Here is a 10,659-nt window from a genome sequence, read left to right as displayed (position 1 = left end):
TGAATTTCAGTCCATTTTTGGGGAGGTGATCAAACGACTGCCGACACACGCGACAACTTTTTTCCCCGTCAACAGTTTCAAACCGATTTAGTACACGTGGAGCAAAAACTCGGAAAAGAGTGAAAGTGGCCTCGTGTTCCTTTTTCTCGACATTTTAAAAAGCTCTTTTGCGTCCCCCTCCTGTTCTATTATTATGACTTGTATAGATCTATATAAGAACAATGAAATGATGGAACGCTTAAGGTGGAGCCCAAAGAAAAAAGAAAAATGATCCCCAGGAAAAGATAATATTGGAAAATCCCCCCCAATTTTTTGTTTTTTTCCTTCTCTGTTGATGCTGCCAAGGTCCCAACACACAAATTGAAGCGAAATCAAAAGACTCTTAGCACAGAAGAACCGGTTAGTTCGTGATTTGCCTCATGGGCTTTACTTTTTTTTTTTTTACTCATCCGTGCTTCTATGATTATACAAAAGTTTTAAAAAAAAGAAAGACTTGAGATGGAATTGGCTAGTCCATCCCCTATGCAATGAGCAGCTCCAAGGGCTTTATTTTCTTGAAAAGAGCATCAACTCCGCCCTGTTTTTTCGTTTTGGCGTTTGTTTTTTTTTTCCTCTAGTGTCTACCGTGTCTGCAGCTCTTGTAGGTACATCATCATCACTTGCCCCCATCGGGGCCACTGCGTAGAAGACAAGAAAGAGAGAGAGCTACCCGATTGCTATAGAAATACAAGTATGCGAGCCACAACTTGGAATGGAATGTCGGGCGTGTTCCAAGTCTCTCATCATCAGGAGGAAAAAAAAAAGGTAAAAAAAAAAAAAAAAAAAAAGAGATTTACAGATGCACGTCAGATTTGTATACCACCCAAAATTCTATCTGAAAAAGAGTTAAACTAACCAATAATACTATCATCTGTTTTGCTAATAAATAATTTTTTTCATTCTCCAACTTGTGCATCGCCAAAAGAAAAAAAGAGGTTGGTGCGTTGAAGCAGAACGAAACACGCAATCAACTCGCTATTATGAATGGATTTCGTAGGGGCTAGCCGTCTGATGATCTAAAAATTCCCCTGCTATTCAAATTGATTTTTTTTTAAAGTAGATATGGAGGTTGACAAATCTATCTTCGTCTGATGGAAACAAGGAAAAAGAGGGAGGAAAAAAAAAAGAAAAGATAAGCAAACGATACTCTAGAAGAAAAAAGCCATTAGCGCGTCGGAGGCTGCCCGTCCTTGCCGGCAGCTGTTGCGTCGCAGCCGCGTACTATGTATGTGCATATGGTATGAGCATTAGTCACAATATACGGCCTGGCCATACGAGGATAGTGGGCAAAACAAAAAGCAGGGCCACTTGTGTTAAGCACAACTTTTTTTTTTTTTTAAAGAAAAGCTGTTACAAAGTTTGCCGGAGCACAAAAGATTATAACAAACCAGAAGGCCACACAACATTACGTCTTCTTAGTGTCCATTTTTTCCGAAGACGTGCACGATGTCAGTTGCCCGAAAAAGAACAAAATTCAAATGACAATCAATTGAAGCAAGAAAGAAAAAGGAGTTCCCATGACTTTGAGTTTTTTTTTTAAATCCAACAGCCACTTTCTTCTTCTCTTTAAAAGAATAAGAATTGACATGACTTACTATCATTTTTCTCAACACCACTTGGGGAAAAAAAAGAAAAGAAAACAGTAATAGCTTCTTCTTGTTTTCTCTAGATGCTGGACACACGGGCAAGAAAAGTGGAGCCGATTATTGTGCTACCTTGCGTTTGATATCACCGTGAACAGTTCAGTTAAAAGCGTTCACACAATGGGCCCTTTTTGAACGCGACATGACACAGGTAAGTAAAAACTTTTCCTTCTTTTAAAACGTCGAGAGATTGAAAGGTAAAAAAGTGCTCGTCTGGCAAAAGAAAAATCAAGGCTGCCTGTCATTGTCCGTAGAGAGAAAATAGGTGGGCAGAAGAGTACCGCCATTTCAACTTTTACATCTAAGCCACGCAAACAAAACAAAACAACAACAAAAAAACGACCGAGACCCAAGCAATATAGTCGTGAAGTTCATTACGTATTCAAATAAGTTCATCAGTTTCGGCAGGAACGCGTGCCCTTTTATAATGGCACGTCTATATAATACAGGTATATAAGACCCAACAGGCGGATCATTCAAACAAAAAGAAAAAGAAATAAATTGAAATGAATACACATCATTCTTTTAATCCTTTTTTTCTTCTTCCGTATTTCAATGTCACAATTGATGATTTCTTGAACGAAAAAAAAAAAAGTTAATCGAAAGTGTGTTGATAATAGTAAAAGATGAATGACTGGAGAAGGAAAAAAAAAAGGTAGAAAATAACACAATTAAATGTGGGGTCATTTCCATCACAAGCCAACAGGTTTTTTCATGCTACCTGAACAAACCCCCGCAGCCTACTGCTATTGTTGTTCACGAGGCTATTTTCAAAGTTTAATTTTTTGAAATAATAAATGTGTCCGGCTTAAGCGCTCGCGCATCTGATGGATCACATCAACGTGTTTTTGTAACTCGCTAGCGAACGGAGAAGCTACCGTGATTTCACGCTACATCCCGCCCTAACTTGCCATTCTTTGAATTTGACATTTTGATATTTCAAAAAAGGAAAGCTTTTAGTCGTTAAAATTACGTCTACTGAAAATCCTATTTTTGTTTTCTTGCATCTGATTGGTCTGTTTGCTCGGATGTAATCATTTTTTTTTTTTTGTGTTCCCGAGCGGATCGAAATTCCAAAGGGAGGAGGATTTTTTTTTAAAGAAGAGGCAGTCGATCGTGTAGACTGATGGAGATGCGTTAGTTGGATAATTAACAAAAAAATAGACAAAAAAAAAAACCAGTTCTCGGCCATATCGAGCAATAACAACAAACAGCCTTTTAATTTTTGTAGAAGAAAAAAAAAAAACTTGTTTAAACAAAGCGAAGGTGTTTACTAATATAAAAGATTTTTTTTTGTTGTCTTATTTGGGGTCCATTTTATTTGAGAGAACTCCACCCGCATCAAGATTACGTATAGAAATACATGACATTTTTCCCATATAAAGAACTGGAAGAACGTGAACAAAAAAAGCAGCCACACACACACACACAGCTTTTCTTGTTCTTTTTTCTATTTAACGACAAAGAAGCGAAAGCGTTTGAAATCAATGTGTGAACAAAAGCAGGAAGCTTAATATTCCTCATTCACTTTGAATCCTATTAGTGAAACAGTGTCACGATGTGACCTTTGTCTAGTGTCTCTTGGATTCCCACGCATCAAAATAATCAGAGGAATCAATAGTTTTCCCATTCACACGACAACTTTTATTTTTTGAAGAAAAATAAATCAGAACAGGAAAAAATCAAAATTATCAAACCGGGAGAGTCAAAACGCTTAAGGGCGTGAACCTGAAAAAAGGAAAAAGGGAAACGCTATTTGAATATTTTATCATTCTAAATCAGGTGAGAACCCCAAAACGTACGGCTCAAGAAACTTTAAAGGAACATAAAAAAAACAAAACAACCACAGATTCCGCATTCACGTCGCGCGGACCCGCATTCCGGACTGCGATCGTGCGCGCGTACAGCAATAAAATAGAAAGAAAAAGAGTTGACGAAAAAGAGAGAGAGAGAAATCGCGCGATTGACTCGCCAATTTCCTTTTCTATGCCAATGACTTTTTTATATACGACACGACATAAAGAAAAGGGTCACAGCAGCAATGATCGTTAATAGAGGTAAAGCAGCAGAAAAAAAAAAAAAAAACTCTCTCCTTTCATTGCGAATCACGCGGTGACTGCACTAATCCGCAAAACAAAAAAAAGGAATACGGGTTGTGCCAATTTCCAGTGAATTAGACCACCAGATCAGGTATATTGAAAGTACACGAGGAATGCAAACGATTCCATCTCTAACGAAATGCGTGAATAGCATTCACGTGTGAATATTTTCTAAGAAGAATTAGCATCGCAGGTCTGTAAAGATTCTCTCAATGATGCAGAAAAAGTGGTGAGACAAACTATCAAAAGAACTTGAATGGAAACGGGCAAAACTATCCGCCTCCAGGTATTACAACAAAGCAAAAAAAAAAATCGTGCTGTCCTTTGTCTGCGACCTCTTTTTACTGTAGATGTACTTTTGATTTTTCGTGTCTTGCAGAAGGAACAAAAAATCATCAAAAAAAAAACGTCAGGGTCGGATATTTTAGTTGGCACCTTTTTTACTTCGACATTATAGAAAAAAAAGAGAGAGAGACGGGCGAACCGAATCAACACCATCTCTTTTATTCTACCTGGTTCTTTTATCACAGAACGGTGGGGGGAAGAAATCCATGGAACGTTTAACTGTCATTTTCACTCGGTTCAAAAGACCATTGCCAACAATTGCCCACCTTTATTCTCTATTCGTCCAATTCAAAAGATTGACAGAAGTCAACCGACTGGAAAAAATGTTTCTTAAATCCGCAACATAAAAGAAAGTCCACTGATCGATTCAAAACTTTTTTCTTTTTTCTTTTCTATACAGTCGCCCAAATGAATAGATCCTGGCTCGTCTCTTTTGAAAAAAAAAAAAACATTTTTTAAGGGTTCGTGTGTCAGTGTTCCATTTCACAGCTTCTTGTCGCTCGCTCGGCTGGAATATTTTTTTTTTCTCAAATTTTCTACACGGTTCCTACTTAATGATGTGGACATTCACGCGAGAGACGTCAGCTGGACGGGCGTGTCAGCCCGTAAAATAAAAGAAGGCTAATGTCTTTTCATTTTCGTTGATTTTGTCTTGTGGAAATAAGGACGCCATTCGTTGGAATTGAACACGAAAAAAAATAAATACCTTAAAGTTCAAAGGCTTATGTCTCCCACAGGTGACGTCGTCGTCATTCACCTGTGTTTGTTGCCAAAGATTTTCTTCGTCTCCGAAGAAGAAAAAAAAAGAAAAAAGAAAAACGAAACGAGGAAGAGACGACCTGACCGAAGACTTTTCCAAATATAGTCTGACACGAGTGTAACTCTTTGCTGGAACAGTGTCGGCCATTTCCTTCCCTTTCTTTAGAAGAATCTTTTCGATTTTCTTTTAAGCCGTTAAAGAAAAAGAAATCTCGGCTTAGGCCCAGCTGGAACAATTTATTGATGCCTGATTTTTCTTTTTCTAGCCCCTTCATTTGCTTAAATTACAATTCGTGCCCTAAAAATCCCGATGTTTCGTGATGGCAACGCGTTCAACTTTTTTCTTTCGTGAAAAAAAAAAGGAGACTAGATTCAAATAAAGGGCCAGCATCAAAAAGAAAAGGGGAACTATCGACAAAACTTTTTGTTACCTGTCCAGTTACCTCAATCGTCGTCCTGTAAATCATCCCCCTTGAGCTAACCCCCACCTGTGTAGTTTCCTCTCGCATAAAAAGATGTCTTTCGATGATATCGAATGATATAATCTCTCCCTCGGTTTATGTTTTTTTTTTCTTCTCTTCTTCTTCTCTTCGGTCGGGATTGAAACGCGACACACTCAGCATGGGGTGGAAGCCAAGAAGGGAGGAATCTTGTAAACCCCAGAAAAAACCGAAATGATGCTGCGTCTTTATTTTTAAATCACAGATTCCTTAAGGGCAAATTACCTTTTTCAAAAGAAAACAGATGTCTCTCTACACCCAACATCAAACTGAAAGTAGACGGGGGTGAAACGACACGAAAGGGAAAGTCTTAAAAGGACCGCGCGCCGCCTCTCTCCCGATTCTATGAAAGAGAAAACGAAGGTCAAAATGGCTCGACTGCGTCGAAAAGCAGCAAAAGAAAAGAGGAAGAAAAAAAAAAAATGACAGAAAAGAACGTTGCCATTGTTATTCCCGAACCTTTTGCATGTCAACTGTTGAACGCAACAAACCCCCCCTCCTCCAAAAAAGGTAAAAAAATAATAAAACAGGGCCCCCCCCCCCTCCTCCTGTTTCTGAAAAATAAAAACATCGGGGGGAGCGGATGCAAATTGTAAGAGGCGCCAAACAATGAATTAATGATCTCTTCTGACGTCTTATTAACAGCATCCGCGTGTGGGTTGCTGCTCGTCGATATCTCCCCATCAGTAATTAGATATTGTTGAACAATTACGGAATTTTCTTCGAAAAAAAAACAAAAATACCTCAAAAGGAGATGAGCTACCGTTGACCACGTGATTCACGAACGCGAACACACACACACACAAAAATTGTACTTGAAGGCCAGGTGTGAGAGAGATCGTATTTGACAATTGTTCGGCGTCCTGTCGATCCGAACGCCAGAAAAGGACGAAACAAAATGGATGTAATGCGCATTCACAAGTGTGTCCGCCAGGTGATGTTTTATCTTCGAGGTAATCAACAACAACAAAAATCGCCATTTTTGGGATTTTTTTTCTCTTATTTCTCGTTTTCTTATCTTCTTCTTGTCAGCCCAACGATTGTGGTACAACGTGAATACGCTTGCGCACACGCGGTCTTCTCTTTTTTTTTTTTTTTGCTCGTGTAGAAAACGAGGATTGGAAGGACGACCGCAAAACCGTGAGACAACGCCGATGGCATTCCCATTTTTTCTTTGGAATTCCATAGATATTGTCGATCGTCTGAACACTTTCTTTTAATATACGCGACAAAAAAAAAAAAATCAGACAGTTTTGACGCTGTGTGACGTCTTCCGTTTCACACTTGCACTTTTCACATGTTGTTTTCCATCATTATAATCGCCCAGAAGGGGGCTAGGAAGATACCTGCGTGAGAAATCACGGATCATCGGCCTTGACTCTTTTTTGGATGAGCAACATTATCAACTCTCTTGCCATCATCAACAGTTTTTCTCGTCTTCTTGCCCTTATTGCCCTGGCCTATTCCTATTTTTTTTTTTTTTTTACCTAAGCTTATTATTATCGTGTCCTGTCCCCTGGACCGCAAGCACCGGAATGACCCCCGCGTTGACAAATTATCACGTCGTAAGGAAATCGGAGATTTTCAAAAGAACCCCCTCCTCCTCTTCCTTCGAAAGAAAATGAATATTAAAAATATAGCAGAGTGTCATTGATTCGGTTTTACGGTTCCTTTTTCCTTTCACGCGACCTTTTGAGACATTTTACGTTTTTCTTCAAGAGCAGATAAGAAAGATGCGGCTAATTCTTTTTTTTTTTCCTAGCTCATGTGTGGATGTTTTTCAAGAAATATGTTTGATCCCCAATTTGCCCTCTTTCGAGCGTGGGGGCCCTCCCGCCGAGCACAGCAAGTACCGCAGCTGCGCCAAACTACACGCTAGACACGTTACCTATTAAAGGCTATATATACCATTTCTCGTAAACAAAAAAAAAATGCACTTGGGGGTAAGTAACAGCCTCCCGGATAAAAATGATCAATTCCGAAATGAAAATAACAAAAATTTGAGTTTGGGAAAATTCGAAAAAGAAAAAAAATGGCTGCATAGCCACCCAACAATTTTGTGTCCCGAGGCTGTTTCCTCAGGGTGGAGTATTTCTACTCGCAGCAAAATGTAAAGCTAGGCTCGTGCCTTTTCGTTCATCGACTCTCGCACGACATCCCCCATTCCACACGTTCATCATTCACGCATCCCTTCACGTACAAAATACAAAACGCGTCTCATTTGCCTTTCCAAGAAAAAAATAACACATTTGACGGTACTATGTATGCATTCCATCTCATCTAAAGAGAGAACAGCTTTCGCCCAGTTTCTTACCTTTTCAACCAAGAATCGTCACTGTGGGAAACAGAGTGCTGATAACTATAGTTCCTTTGATGATAAACTACGGTCGGGATCGGTTGCAGCCCCCCACCAGACGAGGAAGAAAAAAGGCAGACACGGTAGGCCGAGCGTGACTGCGAGTTCTGCAAGTTGTTGCTGATGTGTTCGTGCCAACAAGCGAATGATGCGAGAAAACAAGACGAAATAATTCTATGGCAGGTTCAATTGAATTGAAACGAGTTTCAAAAACACTGGTGTCGAATTAAAGTTTGCAGGAAACGATCACCACAACTGCACGATCGGCAAACAACGAACAAATAAATTAGGCGGCAACAGCAGCGGATCCACGTGACTAACTCGCACCAACGTCTGGTACCGACTGAGTTCCTTCGACTGCTTCACTCGCCCTCTTAACAGCAGTCGACTAGTACAGACACGTTGATCCAACCCAACTGCAGCTTTGGTCCTTGTAAACTGAATATCAAATTTTAAAAAAAGGATCATTTGGAGGAAAATATTTAAATTTCAGTGCACGTACATTTTGTAACCCCATCCCTGATTTTGCAAAAAGGAATTTTATGAATCTCAAGGCCACTGTTTGTTCACCTAGCAATACTTATCTGAGCTTATCGCAAAGGGCGCCATGAAGATAAAGAAAAATGGCGGCAATTGGTGCAAAGTGTGTCCTCATTTTGATGATCTAATACTTAATCGTATTATCGGTTTCTTGGATTTTAGATATTTTAATTTCGATAAGAAGTTTTTCATTTCGTTTTCTTTCAGTTCGTGGCAGCCTAAAGGGATGACGTTACGTTTTATCCCAGAAAAACAAACAAAAGACGACCGAATTTTTGGAAGACGTAGAAATGCAAATAAGCTGTTTTATTCTTTTTTACCAAATTATCTATGCTTCCGTTTTGCATTTTTCTTCTAGAATGTCGTTTGCTTCGACGAACAACAGTCGCCTCTAGATGGCAGCCATTGTTAGAACATTCGCAATTGGAGAAACACATTCGTTAATGCTTTGAGCCTGTAATGGACGACACGTGCGTACCTACAACACAAATCTGTTTTTTAATTTAATCTACGCAACTCTCCAAAAATAGGACGAACCAAGATAACTACGACTGATATAATCCAATTTATCGGTAAGTTGGAAAGCCCTGGACAGGGCAAAATGAACACAGAGGAGACGTGAGAGTTACAAACAAATAAATGGGCCTGTAGAACGGGACGAAATATGAAAAGACAGCGGGAGATTTTCATATGATGGATGTAATGGGGCCGTGCTGTTCGTCCAATCAATAACAAGACGATTGATTCAGACTATTACACAATAGGCACGAGTATTCAAATGCCCTCGACGCAGCCGATTATTATTAACGAGGAAGAATAACAGATTTGAATCTTTTCTTTTGTCTAGTCGAAGCAAACGAAAGTCAAAGCATTTAAAAAAAGAGACAGTTGGGCGTGGCACGTTTTCACGCAATCGTAAAAGTAATTAATGTGACAATCGTCGGTGCAGAAAATGACCAATAAATCACGTTGGAAAAAAAAGGATAAACAAATCAACTTGTTGGCAATTTCGTGCTGTAATCGACTCTGAATTTTCTTTTAGCCGTTATCAACTGCTTTTGGACATGATTTATCCTTCTTCGGGACAAACGTACGTTTAAGAAAAATAACGCGCAATTCTAAAATGGTTAGCGAAAAAAACCTGAATTGTTATTAGAAAAGGAGAAAGGAAAGAATGCATCATGTTGATGAAACTAGTATTTTTCTCTTCACATGGTAATGATTACGAAACAAAACAATGGACTTTTCGGATTAGCGAGAGTCGTTATAATAATTCTACGAGCTAATCAGTGTATACAGTTATTAGTAATATAAGACTGCATTCCTCCTTCCTATCGGCTTGTATTTATTCATCTAAAAAAGCAGATACAACTATGCAAAGAGATAAGATTACCAGCGGCCGACATGGTTGATGAAATGACATAATTTTAATTCTTTGGACGAGAGCCGCACCGACGTATTTGTACATGTCCACTTCCTTCGAAACCAATCATCTAACCGATTTTTTAAAACAAAATGTTCGAAACGAAAATGTGTTGGTCCTCTTCGAGCCTCTTGACAGCAAAGAATGAAACGATGAATCCATCATCGTTTCATCGTCAATTCGTTTGAAGGAGGAGGCTTTTTTTTTATGGGGAAAAAGATTTATATAAGAAGTCGAGAATGAATGGAATGACGAGTTGATATCGTTTCACAGGTTAAACAGCTTTCTCGTTTATTCTCTTTTCATTTTTTGTGGACGCTTCCTTTCCTGCATATATGTAAATATCGATCATCAAAACGAAGAGATATAGCCACAATTACAAGGCAGATAGAATTTATAATCGTATTCGTAATGAATTCAAAAGCTGACAACTATATGTATACCAGGAAATGGCCGACTATAATTCTTTTAATTTCTTATTCTAACCTCTTTATTTGTATAAGGATGTATAAGCTTTTTTTTCAGGAAGAAATCCAAAAGGATCGTGATTTGGTGAACGTCTGCTTGTTGATTAAACACAAGACCATCATCATTTCACAACTCACCTGGTATATAGAATTGCCATTGTTATGTATCTTTCCCAAAGTTTTCTTGTTCCTCTTCCTGTCCTTAGTGAACAGTATCTTTAAAAGAATTAGCTGGCTTTCTCTCATTCTTCTTTTTGAAGTCGAAATAATATCCGACGAAAGGAGTGGTCATCATTTGAATTGATGATGGAAGAGTTCTGAGAAGAAGCAAAGAAGTTTTCGTCCTTCACGAACGAAGAATTCCTACTGGATTGTGCCTACACTTTTTTTTGCGTTCGTGGCAGGTGGTGTTGATAATAGCGTGAAAATATTCTGATTCTCAGACGAATAATGACAAAATAGTGTTAGCCATGGCGTCCGTGCAGAAG

At 38.9% G+C, this 10,659-nt stretch overlaps 1 long non-coding RNA gene across 1 annotated transcript; it reads left to right on the top strand.

Annotated features, from left to right (window-relative positions):
• The first annotated feature begins 7,680 nt into the window (after positions 1-7,680).
• On the top strand, positions 7,681-9,558 carry LOC116925824. The gene is made up of 3 exons (XR_006648148.1): positions 7,681-8,565; positions 8,640-8,751; positions 8,812-9,558. It is a non-coding gene; the product is annotated as an uncharacterized LOC116925824 (long non-coding RNA).
• The last annotated feature ends 1,101 nt before the right edge of the window (positions 9,559-10,659 follow it).

Source organism: Daphnia magna, linkage group LG6, assembly GCF_020631705.1.
Source record: "Daphnia magna isolate NIES linkage group LG6, ASM2063170v1.1, whole genome shotgun sequence".
Taxonomy (NCBI): Eukaryota; Metazoa; Arthropoda; class Branchiopoda; order Diplostraca; family Daphniidae; genus Daphnia; species Daphnia magna.
This window is presented reverse-complemented; position numbering and strand designations above follow the sequence as displayed.